Source organism: Myotis daubentonii, chromosome 16, assembly GCF_963259705.1.
Source record: "Myotis daubentonii chromosome 16, mMyoDau2.1, whole genome shotgun sequence".
NCBI classification, from domain to species: Eukaryota; Metazoa; Chordata; class Mammalia; order Chiroptera; family Vespertilionidae; genus Myotis; species Myotis daubentonii.
Window position 1 is genome coordinate 28498001 of NC_081855.1, and position 13871 is coordinate 28511871.

The 13871-nt window shown below is 36.1% G+C and overlaps 1 long non-coding RNA gene across 1 annotated transcript; it reads right to left on the reverse strand.

Annotated features, from left to right (window-relative positions):
- Nucleotides 1-4973: 4973 nt before the first annotated feature.
- On the reverse strand, nucleotides 4974-12592 carry LOC132218370 (uncharacterized). The gene is made up of 2 exons (XR_009449168.1): nucleotides 9328-12592; nucleotides 4974-8794 (listed from the first exon to the last, which is right to left on the reverse strand). It is a non-coding gene; the product is annotated as an uncharacterized LOC132218370 (long non-coding RNA).
- Between the last annotated feature and the right edge of the window lie 1279 nt (nucleotides 12593-13871).

Below are 13871 nucleotides of genomic sequence, written 5' to 3' on the forward strand. Positions count from 1 at the left end.
GAGCACCAAAGTGTCTCAGGTTTGATTCATGGTCAAGAGCACATACGTTGGTTGCAGGTTCTATCCACGGCCCTGGTTGGTGTGCATGAGACAGGCAATCAATGTTTCTATTTCTCCCCTTTCCTTCCACTCTCTCTAAAAATTAATGGAAAATATTCTCGGGGGAGGATTAACAAAAATAAATAAAATGTCATGTTTTTAAAAAATATATTGATTTTTTACAGAGAAGGAGATAGAGCGTTAGAAACATTGATGAGACAGAAACATCAATTCAGCTGCCTCTTGCATACTCCCTACTGGGGATGTGCCTGCAACCAAGGTATAATGCCCTTGACCGGAATCAAACCTGGGACCCTCAGTCCGGAGGCCGATTCTCTATCCACTGAGCCAAACCAGTTAGGGCAAAATGTCGTTTTAAAAAACATATATTTTTATTGATTTCAGAGAGGAAGAGATAGAAACATTAATGATGATAGAGAATCATTGGCTGCCTCCTGCACACCCCTTACTGGGGATCAAGCCCACAACCTGGGCATGTGCCCTTTACTGGAATTGAACCTGGGACCTTTGAGTCCACAGTTCGATGCTCTATCCATTGAGCCAAACCGGCTAAGGCAAAATGTCAAGTTTTAAAGAACTAAGCACTTGCTGCCAATTTGATAGACTTTTAAGGTACCTTCTAGTTCTAATATCTTATAACTCTACAAAGACAGTAACTGTAAGTAGGATAATAAAAATTCCAACTCTCAAACCAGATACAGTAGCTCTGATCTCAAATGTAAAAATTTTAGTTCTGCTAGGATTAACCCCAAATACAAGCCACCTGTTTCTCCCTCTCTTTTGGGTTCCCCAGGACTATGGTTTTTCCCACCACAAGTGTTTCTTACCAAAGCCTTTCCAAAGCGAAATGCCAAATCTGAATCAAAGAAGCAATCCAAAGAGGTCATAAGTGAAGACAAGAGCAAAACAGAAGCAATCTGGATGAATATCCAAGTAAATTTCCTAACAAAGATTTCATTTTGTAGATATCACCTCTTCTAATACTTCTATCCTTTCAAAATACCTCAAATTTACTTTTTATCTGTGCAAGGGGGCTCTTAAATATTTTTAAATGAATATCAGAATTCTATGTTCCTAAAATAGAGATCGTAGAAAAAAAAATTTCAGTAATGCAATTGGCCTGAAGGCAGGTGGCCAACAATATATTGGTCTAGAATTTGATCTTATTTTTATGTAAAAGCATAATTAGTTTGATGAAATTTATATAATACACAGTATTTATTACAGAGGAAGTCTCTTTCTGTATCACCAATTTGGAGAGGCATATTACATTGCTAAAGTCCTACATACACAATGTATTTCATTTTCAAATTGTGAAGGGCTTCTGTGAATAGGTATGTATACTGAAAATAAAATTCTAAATTTCAAAAGTATCATGTGTCAGAGCTAAACCTTACTACTTGCACAGTAACAATTAATGTAATAAATTGTTATATAAATTTTTCAGCAATTATCAACCTCAGAGAAAGACAGTCTCATATTTCATAAGAACACTTTCTAGCAAAAACGCAGACAAGTTTTTTTTATTTAAAGAATTTTTTGATTTTAGAGAAAGGGAGAGACACCTCTATTTGCTTCACTAATTTATGCATTCATTGGTTGATTCTTGTATGTGCCCCTAAACCCACAACTGTGTACAATCCTCTAACCAATTGACTACCTAGCCAGGGCAGAACTACTGCCTTTAAATATATATAATTTTTATAGGATTTCAGAGAGGAAGGGAGAGGGAAAGAAACATCAATGATGAGAGAGAATCATTGATCGACTGCCTGACAGGGAATTGAACCATGACCTCCTGGTTCATAGGTCAACGCTCAACTACTGAGCCACACCGGCCCGGCAGAGCTACTGCTTTTTAAATTTGATCCTCATTAGGTTTTCTAAACCAATATGTAATACTTTAAATAGAAACTTACTTTTCATAAAAGGAACCGTATAAACTTCATATAAATTTCTAGGGACCAGGCAAAAGATTATGTGCTTAGTAATTATGAAATACTAGAGTTAAATACTTTGTCTCACCACTATTTGCTGACTGAAAATATAACCGAGATCATTGCTTTGTCAGTTTCCCGGCAGTTATCACAGCCAACAGAGGTGAACATACTATAACAAACATTTATTGCCCACTATGTGCCAGGCACTTTAAACCAGAGGTAGAATAACCTCTTTCAAACCCCCAATGGGGGGCAAGAAAGAGGCAGCTGATTGATGATTCCTCTTTCTCTCCCTCTATAAACACACACACACACAACCTAATCCAAAGAATTGAGTGCAAATACAGCCTGCCTGGTGTTGATAAATGGTTAGAGCATTAGCCTGCACACCAAAGGGTCATGGGATTCCCAATCAAGGGCACGTATCTGGGTTGCAGGTTGGATCCCCGCTCAACATCGGGCATGAGGGAGGCACTGATGTCTCTCACACATTGATGTTCCTCTCTCCCCGCCGTGTGCCCTTATTAAAAATCAACTGAAAAAATATCCCCAAGTGAGGATTAAAAAGTGTGAATCCATGTCTGTAGCTGTGAAAGGCCTTGGCTTTTACTATTTTTATTAATTAGAAAGCGAAGTCACCAGCCAAGTGTGCTGGCAGGGAATAATGCAAGAGAACAGATTTGAAGAGGTGGAACAAATGAGTGGAAATGGACTATACTCCTAGAAAAAACTAGAGGCCCTGCACACAAAATTTCATGCATGGGTAAGGTCCCTAGGCCTGGCTTACATTCAGGGCCAATCTTCCGTGACTGCCGGGCCCATCTCCTGCCGCCAGTCACCCTGTGTGGGGTGACCAGGGCCCCACTTATACCCACCTTGGCCTGGAGCCGCCGTATGCAGTCACCTTCCTCCCACACCCAGTTGCCTATTCCCCATCGGGCAATCGGAGCCTTCCGGTCATGGGGAGAAACGAAGGGGTTGGCTGGCAGGCACTGATTGGCAATCGAGGCCGGCAGGCTGGGGGCAGCTCCTGCATTGAGCGTCTGCCCCCTGTTGGTCAGTGTGCATCATAGCTACCGGTCATTCCGCTTTCTGGTCGATTTGCATATTATGGTTTGCAGCACCATGAACTCAACAAAGGTCGAAATGTACAGTAACACGTTATACCTCGATAATGATTATATATCATTAGAGATGCCAATTTGCAAGGTTGTAGGATTGCCTTCAGTATTATGCCACTACAAGCAATATTCAGGGAGGAAAAAACATTCATTCAAAAATTTATTTAGTACCTACAATGTAAGTAATGTGCCAAAGACTTCAATGAGCCCTAGCTGATTTGGCTGTGGATAAAAAAGTCAGCCTGCGGATTGAAGGCTCTCGGGTTTGATTCTGGTCAAGGGCACATGCCCGGGCTGCAGGCTTGATTCCCAGTGTGGGGCATGCAGGAGGCAGCCAATCCATGATTCTCTCATCAAGGAAGTTTCTCTCTTTCTAAAATCAATTAAAAAAAAAAAAAGGCGTCAATGAAGGGAACTTGTGGGAGTCAGATTAAGCAGATGGGTGAAAGATGTTATGAGGCCAAATCCTATCCTATGTAAGAGAAATATGCAAATAGACCAAATGGAAGAACTGGTCGCTATGATACGCACTTACCACCAGGGGGCAGACGCTCAACACAGGAGCTGCCCCCTGGTGGTCAGTGCTCTCCCACAGGCTGAGGGCAGTGGCAGGAGCCTCTCCTGCCTCTGTCAGACATCCCCCAAGGGCTCCCAGATTGCTAAAGGGTATAGGCCGGGCTGAAGGGACCCTCCTGCCCCAAGTGCACAAATGTCATGCACCAGGCCTCTAGTGTAATTATAAATGGCTTGTTTTGGGTAATGAGCAACTTACTGATCCTCTCAAGCCATTAAAAAATAATCTGAAAGAATGAATAGCAGTCAGTTCAGACAACTACTAGAAACTGTAACTTTGTAAAGAGCCAGTTATCAGGAAGATTCTATGAAGAATACAAAGAGAGACCATGCCGGTTCTATCAGTACATAAAATGTCGGCCAGACTAAAGGGTCCTGGATTTGATACCAGTCAAGGGCACATACCTCAGTTGTAGGCTCCATTCCTGACTCTGGTCAGGGTGTCCTGAAGCAACCAATCTGTCTCTCTCTCCCTCTTTCCACTCTAAAAATTAATGGAAAAATATCCTTAGGTGAGGATTAAACCTCTCCCCCCCAATAAATAAAAGAGTTGGATTCAGTTAAGTTATATGAAATAACACTTGTGTGCATTACAACTTTAGGGAGGGAAACAATATCTTACAACCAGGCAGAAAAACTGTTTATAGGAAGGTGTCCAAGAAAAAAAAGGGTCTGAGGTATACTGGGTTTCCATATTTTAAGCTAGCTCTGGTGAATATAAAGAACTTATTAACTTGACCAAGTCAGGACCAATTATGGTTCTTGAATCCTACCACTCCACATCACTAGGCCAATAGTGATGAGAAAAAGGTGACAGCCTCTGTTGATTCGCATATTGTGGGTGCTTCTGGAGTGCAAAGCCACAGCTCTTGTAATGTTATTTTATGCTAAAAACTAAAGGCACTCCAATTCCTAGAGAAAACGTGTATTGCTAATGTATTTACAGACCTTTACATTAGCCTCAAATCATCTTATCCCATTCGCTACAACTTTCATTCACATACCTTTATATTGTTGAATTTTCCAGTCTTTCCTTGAACACTTTTTCTTTTTTAAAAATATATTTTACTGATTTTTTTTTACAGTAACCAAGGTACATGCCCTGACTGGAATCAAACCCGGGACCCTTGAGTCCGCAGGCCGATGCTCTATCCACTGAGCCAAACCAGTTAGGGCAAACACTTTGCAATTTGTCCAAATCCCAACAATCCCTCAAGACCTAGTTCAAAGCCCAGCAAACACCCCTGGAGCACTTCAAAGGACAAGAGAAACTTCAGAGCCCTTTGTGAGTTCCAGTTTAATTATTATATGGTGCCAGAAACTGAAACATTTCTTCCCACCAAAAGACACAAATAGACTAAAATTTAACGTAAGTAAAACACTATAAATGTGATCATTTTTCTTTTGCACTACCTCCCAGGTGATAAATCAAAATGACAGAAGGAACTATAATTTGTGTTAGAAGTTTTTATTTAAAAACAAATGCCCACAAAGTGCAATTATTAATTGCCAGAGTTTGAATGTTACTTTTAAGCTAGTATTTAATTACCTTTATATCAGTGATTTCCTTTTCTTACATTAAAAATTATGCCACCATTCACATTTATTTGTTTATCTAGACCACTTAATCACACACATGATCTAGCCATTCATCTTCTTCCTTTGTTTTGTTCAGGTCCCTCTTACCATCATATCTCTTATATGACTTGCTTGCTCTTCATTTCCCTCCACACCAGTACAATGCTGGAGTGATGCCTGGAGGCTAAACTGAGGGGAGGGTCTCTTTCCTATAATACATTGGGATCTTGTGGCACTCCAAAAATTAATGGCATACTATTTTGGAAAGAAATGAACATACTACTCAGAAGAAATAAGTCACCGTCCCTGGTGAAGCAATTAAATTTTAACTTCCACATACCATCTTTTTTTAAACTTTTGCCTTTAAGGAAAATTGATTTTGGGGAGGAAGGAAGACAGAGATAGAGACATAGAGCACTGATGTGAGATACATCGACTGGTTGCCTCCTGTATGCCCCTAGCTGGGAAATCAAACCCATGACCTCTGGTGCAAGGGATGAGCCACACTGGCCAGGGCTATCTTGTTGTTCTTTTTTTTACACACAGGTTTGTTGTTCTACTTCATGGATTCATTGGTTGATTCCTGTATGTGCCCTGACCCAGGACTGAACCTGAAACCTTGGCAGTTAATATTTTACTGTAATATATTGATCCCTATAAATATTTCAGAAAGAGTACAAATATCCCCCCCCCCCCATTTTAATAATCAGCTGCCTATTTTTCATCGGAGCTAGAAAACAAATGTTTATAAATTGAAAGTTGCCATTGGGTTTAAAAATAGGGACATCTGAGTAACACCTCTTGAATATAACCTTTTAAAAAGCTTGAAATATAAAATTAGTATTTGAAAGCACCATACAAAAGAAAAAGAAAACAAACCAGACATGGAGTAAGGTACATTTCAATTTAATCATTGTGAACACCGGTTTATAAAACTGCTGGCAAGACACGCAGACATTAGGTCGCAAAGGAGATCCAAGAATCTTGTTCATGTCTACATATTATCTTAAACTATGGAAATTTGGCTACTTTCTTTCATCACTATCACATGCATTTAAATACTTACCAAATTTTCAATGTCTGCTTATCCTTGCTAGGAAAGGACAGAGTTCCTTAGAAATTTACTTCACTTTAAATCTTAAAGACATAAATTAAGGGTCCATACATTGTTTAGTACTTTATCTAGAAGAATGCATCACCATTATCACATACTCAGGCACCATTTTTCAGATTTTAGAAAACTGTCATTGTTCATATTAAAAAGCATTAAGAGTTGATTGTTCATTTTGAGTTTAGAAAGATCAGCAGGAGATACAAAGTGAAAACATCCTAAGTATATATTTACATTACCTAGCTTGTGGCTCAAGACTAGAGGGGAAGGTATTAAACTGGGTATCAATTAACTAAAAATATACAGAGGCTAATTTTCATGGTTTACAGTCCCAGAAACCACTATTTCTAACCCAAGTTTTTCATGCAAGGTTAGCTATTTAAAAACACATTGGAAATTTTGAAGTCTCAGTCAAAATGAATCAATTAGCCTCACTCAAAGAGAATCAATTAATCAACATTACCATATTTCAGGCCAGCCTCCTTCAACCTTACCCTCCGCTTAATTGCTCACAAATCACTACAACAGTTTCAAGAACATATAGGAATTCTGGTATTTAAATTTTACACCTATACAAAGTGAGAACCAAAAGAAATTTTGGTTGTCAACTAAAAAAAATCATAAGCTTAAAATTATAAATGCTAGATAGTTTTGAATAAAAACCCTTTTTTTCCATCTCACCAAAAGGAACTAATTTCTGTAAAAAGTTTTTGTAGTTAGTCTGTTAAGTGAAGTTCAGGAAAAAAACACAAAAAAATGAACCCAGATTACTGCAGAAATGTCAAGAGGTAAAAAAATCACCTTCTTAACATTCTCAATTCAGGTAATATCTAAAGTGCAGCCCTAGCCGGTTTGGCTCAGTAGATAGAGCATTGACCTGTGGACTGAATGGTCCTGGGTTTGATTTTGTCTGGTAAAGGGCATATCCCGAGTTGCAGGCTCGATCCCTAATGTGGGGTATGCAGAAGGCAATCGATCAATGATTCTCTCATCATTGATGTTTCCATCTCTCCCTCTCCCTTCCTCTCTGAAATCAGCAACAAAATATATTTTAAACAAACAAATAAGTAAATAATAAAGAGTGCAGAAATTCAGATTGCCACTCTTTGAAGTTTCCCCTTTTGGTAAAATTTAAAAGGAAAAACTATGATATACAAAAGTATAAAATAGTACTCACCAGAATGGCAGCTTTAAAGAGATGGTTTTAAGGAAAACCATTTCCACTGCATCTACACCATTTCTTATACAGTTTTAACTGTGAAAGGCAATGAAACTTAAGCCCTTAGGTAATTTTGTATTAAAAACCAAGTGGATACCTTATAAAATATATTTTTTTTCATCAGTTGATAAATTGAGGCTTTAAAAAAATTTAACTGAATGTTGATCACCATCCTAGTTGCTTTTATGGGTGGACTGTCTCAATCAAATTAGACATTACACTTCGGTGTAAAGGAGGAAGCCATGAATCCATCAATGCTACAAACGGGAAGGATGGTTCAGGCTTTCATAAAAGCTAAGCTGCATGCTTTATTCTTCATCTTGGTATTTTAAATTTTTATCAACATAAGAGTACAGTATTTAAAGGTTAAAGGATATTTCTCATGAATGGTTCAAGGAAACAATAAACTATGGTAGACCAATGAAAACAATAATAAAAACTTGAACATCTTTTACAATCCATTACATCTCTGCTCCTCAAAAGAAACATATGGAGAATCCATCTAGATTTCTTGATGGGTAGTCAGCTTTCATTTGAATATTTAAAAAGTAAGGTTTGTTATTTTTGGTTCAAAGTAAAATAAACCCATCATGGTGGTGCACCAACAGAATAGGTTCTAGTTTACAAAAAACGAACAAAATTAGTACTTATTTACAGCAAATTACTAAAACTTTTACGAGCTAAAAAACCCACCATTTATCATTGCTAAAGGTGAGGAAACTTTTTGGGTTGATTCATACTGTAAGAAGTTGAAAGGTAAATTAAATACCACCCCAGAAGTGACTTAAGTAAAAGACCCTGGATCCAAGCCCTGCATTCCATATGACATACCAAAATTAGCATATAGCTAATAGAAACTTTCACTGTCTTTTCCTTTTATGTACAATATATCTATTTAGGTTCAACCACAACCAAATAATAAAGGAGTAGTATTACCTTCTATTACAATGGAGGTTAGCAAACCTAAAGCTAATAATTTGCCCAAGTAGAGGGTCTGAAAGTGTCCAATGGGTCTATTAGTAGTCATACTCACATTTAAGCAACTGCAGCTTTCTTCCTTGTGTGGGTTATGTGGATATGTTTGGAAAAAAAATAGGAATATCAGGTACTTACAGATTAAACTAACCTGTACTGGCAGGGCTGTGGGGTTTTTCTTCTCTACCAGTAAGTAGCAAATGCTGAAATTCTGCTGCTAGTTAACAAAAACACAAATTGTATTAAACTGAGGAGTTCAACCCATACTTTAAAAAGTCAATGTGCATTAAATTTCCTCAGACCCTGACAATACATTAAAAAAAAATTTCCCTACATCTTACAAAAATTATCTTACATTGGCTATTAAATGTAGTGACCTTAAGAGAATGAATTAATAACACTATCTCTTGGACACAGCTGAATTTTAATAAAACATATTGTGTATTATGTGGAAATTTTTCTTATTCTAAAAGGGGAGGGGCCTATATCCAGCGGGGTTGGGGGAGATCACTTAAATGTGATAATTTCTTAATTTAGGTATATGTAGACACACCCCACAAAGGCAATTTAACACTAATTCAATTTTTCAAAAAATTGATTTCACTTTATGTTAAACTTAAAGATTTTAAATTATATGGGCTGAAAAGTAAATTCTATTGCTTCTCCTGGAAGTACACAGAACTAATAGCTATAAAAGGGAGGCTTTGCTCACTCACTACACACCCTTTTATGTTTTTAATTCAAACTTACAGGACTTTATTAACTCTTCTGTTGGATCACTTGGGTAGTTAAGCAGCGTTGTTTTATGAGTAGAGGCTGGGAAATAATGCTGCAAATCTTTTCACTCTGACTATTTATAAATAAAATATTGAGAATGAGCTACATTATAACATGATTTGGTGAAAGTATTATAATAAATGCAAAACAAGAGCAGAAATGCTATTACCTTTCATTACATTTAAAGTTCTTAAGTCTAGCAAAACTATACAATGGTCTCTCTCCCAAATAATCACTATTAGTCTGTGTGTAGTACACTGAGGAGGACATAACATTCTTCATTTTTATCAACGATGGGCATCAATGAATTTCATTGTCAGGTGCTAAAAATTAACCAAAGGTGAAAGCATACAGATTCTTTAAAAATCCCGGACACATAAGAATGCCAAAGGGCTTGAAGAATTCCAATAAAGGACTTCCCCTTTTTACAAACACAGCATTATACAAATCCTGACCAAATACACAGAACGCTACTGAAGCTGTGCCATCTCACCACTTTACACTTCTTAGTATTAATGGGTAGGGTCCAAATAACCAATCACTACAAGTTTACTCACATGTGTCTTCTATGTAGTTAATTTCATCAAAATAAAACATATACACAAACATATTCTCACAATATACCTGGTGATTACACGCCTCCTAAAGAACCTAACATGAAACAGTCTTAATTTATAATGTCCAATTTGCTTGAAAAAGAAATGGTTCAAATTGGCTTCAGTGAAGATCTCCTTCAGGTCTCCAATTTCTGCTCAATATAACTTCTATATCTTACTTATGGAAATATATTTTCCCCTGAGGATATATATTAATGGAATAGATTTAGAGATGGTTCAAAAATCTGAAACTATTAGTTTTAAGTTATTATTTTTCCAGAGTTGGCAAAATGAGAAGCTCTTTCTTTTATGGCCAAATTATGCAAGCAAGAATGTATACACCCCAGGGAAGACAATGCTAATAAAATACAATTAATTATCTTCTGAGCCTTACTAAAGAAATCTAGTTTTTAAAAAAATGCTACTTTTAAAACTTATTTTCCAACAAAACTGTCAAGAATATGAACACACTTGGAAAGGTTGAAGATTAGGGAGGTCAAAGTCCTGTTTTCCCTACATCCTATGTATAAGTATTTTTAATTAAATCCATAATAGGGAATATCTAGATCTAAGATATTAATAGTTCTGAAAAGTCAACATTACAAAATTGTGAAATCACCATGTTTACAACACTATATATACATTACTAAAGTAACTGCTTATTTTGCCAATAAATACCACACGGAAAACTTAAATGATTTCTATGCTAGAAAAAAAGGTTATTTATTAAAATGATTCAGATGACAAAATTCTAAGGGTTAAAAAAAAACCAGTACCCTTCACTAATATTCAAGTCATGAGACAGCAAGCAGAAATATAATTGGGGAAATGTTTACTCACAAAAATCTGCTTTATAGTCAATAGTTTTAGAACTGAACCCCTCCCGTTTTAGAAGACTTTTCCGTAGTTACAGTGAGATAAAACAGGTTTCATTTTGGAATTACAAACAGGTAAATACCACCTTTTAAAAAAGACGTGCCTGATTTATACAAATTTTAGGGTACATGTTGAATTTTTTAGAATCTCCTAACCAACACAAGTGTATATTTTATGTCAATAAAGAGGTAACTTCAACATTTCCTTTTATTTATCAAGTTTTACCAGTGAACGTAATAAACACTCGAAAGTTATGTAATTATTAAAATTGTATTTGAGTCACAGAACTAGATATATCATTATGCCACCCTTAAGGAAACCCCTCTTACCTCTGCTACAGGTATCTAAGAGCCTATTTGAAATATAATTATTTCAATTACCACTATCAGAACAAGCAGCTTTGCTCTTAAAATATTTCAGTACATTGGGAAATGGTGGTGCAACAGAAAACAACTCCAAATATGGAGTCTTAAAATGTATAATTATTGAGTAGATTATAAAATATTTCAGTGGAATACTTTCACGACAAAATTCTCCTATTCAAACATTTAAATCTATTCCCCCATGATTCAGTCACAGAGAAAAGCATATGAAAGTTAATTAATTAACCAGGTGAAAACTTGGAATTCATTTAATGCATTTTTTTTCTTTATGCTTTGAATTAAAACCATATAGAAACACAATACCAGGTTTGCGAAAAACGCTGTACTATGTGTTAATTGTTACTGTTCAGATGAAAATGCTATCTGGATAGAATGGTGACTCAAACACAGGAAGAAACAAAACCCAGGTTTTTGTTTTGGCCTCTCTTCCAGTTCCCTTTTTACTTCCTACAATATACAGGCATAAACTCATCTTTTCTCACCAACTTAAAGCAAACTTTAGTTGGGAAACAAACATGGATACTTCTCATGTATGTAGTTTGTATAAAATATTGTTCACTAAGACTGAAAATGAACCTCAAAATTAATTGTTTCGAATCCACAGTTCAATACACTAATTTTACCACGATACGATTTTCACTTGGCTACCTGAAAATTAGTAATCTAGCCATACTGACAGGTCTGTAATACCCAAACTTTCACTATCTCCAATGTGTAGTGTATACGCATACATACCACACACATACCACCTTCCCACTTTTCCCAGGGCTCTACATTAACATTTGCTCTAATGTGGTGAGGTTTGAAAAATATTAAAAATCACAAGCATTTCCAGATGACCTTTCAACCTTAATGCTCAATGCATAACGTTGGGATTAAGAATGTGTATTTCAGTACCCAGTAGCATTTCCAATAATCAAACTTATCCTTGAGGTTAAATTTAATAGTTTCAAGAGAAAATAACCAGCATGATTTTCCTAAAAATTGAAAGTGGAAAATTTGTTTGAAATATTTCATGCCTCCAAATCAAAAATGTCAATTTTTTTCAATTTACAAAACTGCAATATTGCAATGCCAGCTTTACTGAGGCTTTTAAGTATAACGTAACACAAATTATGTATATCCAATGCTTCTTATTTATGTTTATTAACACCACAGTTAAACGTGAATATTAATATAGAGCCTTCTCTGCCAAAAGAGTATAAAAATCCTACGTTTAATTAAATGTAGGGGCCTTCACCAAACTTGCTGCAAGTTTGGGGACATAAATATCCAACAGCCATCAAGCTGTGAAAGCCCCTATAAGGAATAAAATAAATCCCACTTGCCTCAGACTGAACAGGGCAACACTGAGACTCAGCCTCAGCCTGTCCTATGGCAGGGCTATAGGAAGAAGAAAATTTTAATTTTAGAAAAACATTACCCAATTAATTTAAAAGACATGCATTTTTAAAAGATCCCAATGATCTAGCAAGCAAAGGGGGGGAAAGTAGCTCTTAAAAAAACAAAACAAAAAAACCCCCCACTATTGCCCACTATAATTCTGCTCTGAGACCAGTTATTTTTTGGGATTTCCCCCCAACACACCTGCTTAATTAAGCTGGGTTTAAGTTCAGTATGTTACTTATCAGTGGAATGGAAGCACACTAAGAGTATTTTCCCCAATCCTAATAGTAAATGTGTGAGATGTTACTAAAATAGTAAGTACTCAAATCAAATAATTCCAGTAACAACTCAAAAGTTGTTCCTCGCCTGCTGATCTTGTTACTGCCATACAGTAGTAATATCTATACAATAGAAATTAGTGCCAGACAAATGTTCGTCATTTTTGTTTTGTTAAAAAAAGGCGATTAAGAGTGGATGCAAGGCAGAGCCAAAGCTGGCAGCCTCATTAATATTGCAACTTCCTAAGTTATGGCAATTACAATGCCTGCCTGAAAATATCAAGTCCCAAAAGTTGTCTCTTATGAGGTAAGATGAATTTTACTTCAATTCACCACTATTATTAAGGAAGCATGTTCCAAAAAAAGAATTATTTCAACGTAATTTGTTCCACTCATGATTTAACCACACTATGGACCCCAGAAGCAGTTAGGTAAAAGGTATTTTCTAGAAGCTTAATTATGCTTAAATGCAAGCACAAATTACACTCAGAAGTGAGCACTATCTGAGCAATATACCTACAGAAAACAAGAGATGGTGTTCTTAAGTTTTAAGTGTTTTAATGAGAATTATACTACTTACTTAAAATATTTTCTCTCTTCAGACCTCAAAAAGCAATAGTGACATAAAATATGTTTTTGCATTAAATGCAAATAAAGTTTTGCATAATTTTTGAAAGTTCATATCATTTTTCCTCAAAGATTTTTCAACACACGTTTTTCTTTGGCAGTATAAATGATGTGCTGCCAAATTCCAAAACTATTTCAGTAGGCAGGCAACTGGAGGGGGAACAATATATAAGGCTCAGCTAATAGAACAAAGATTAAATGTATTCTTGGTGATACATGTCTTATACCTATACCTTCACATAAAGGTTAAAAAGAAAGGTTACCATTTTCTAAGAAGTCTTAACTTTATATTGAGGAAAACCTCAACTTCAGGTCCTTATATTAATAATTATACTTTGTACAGGTCACTGATATTTAAATAAGCATAAGTC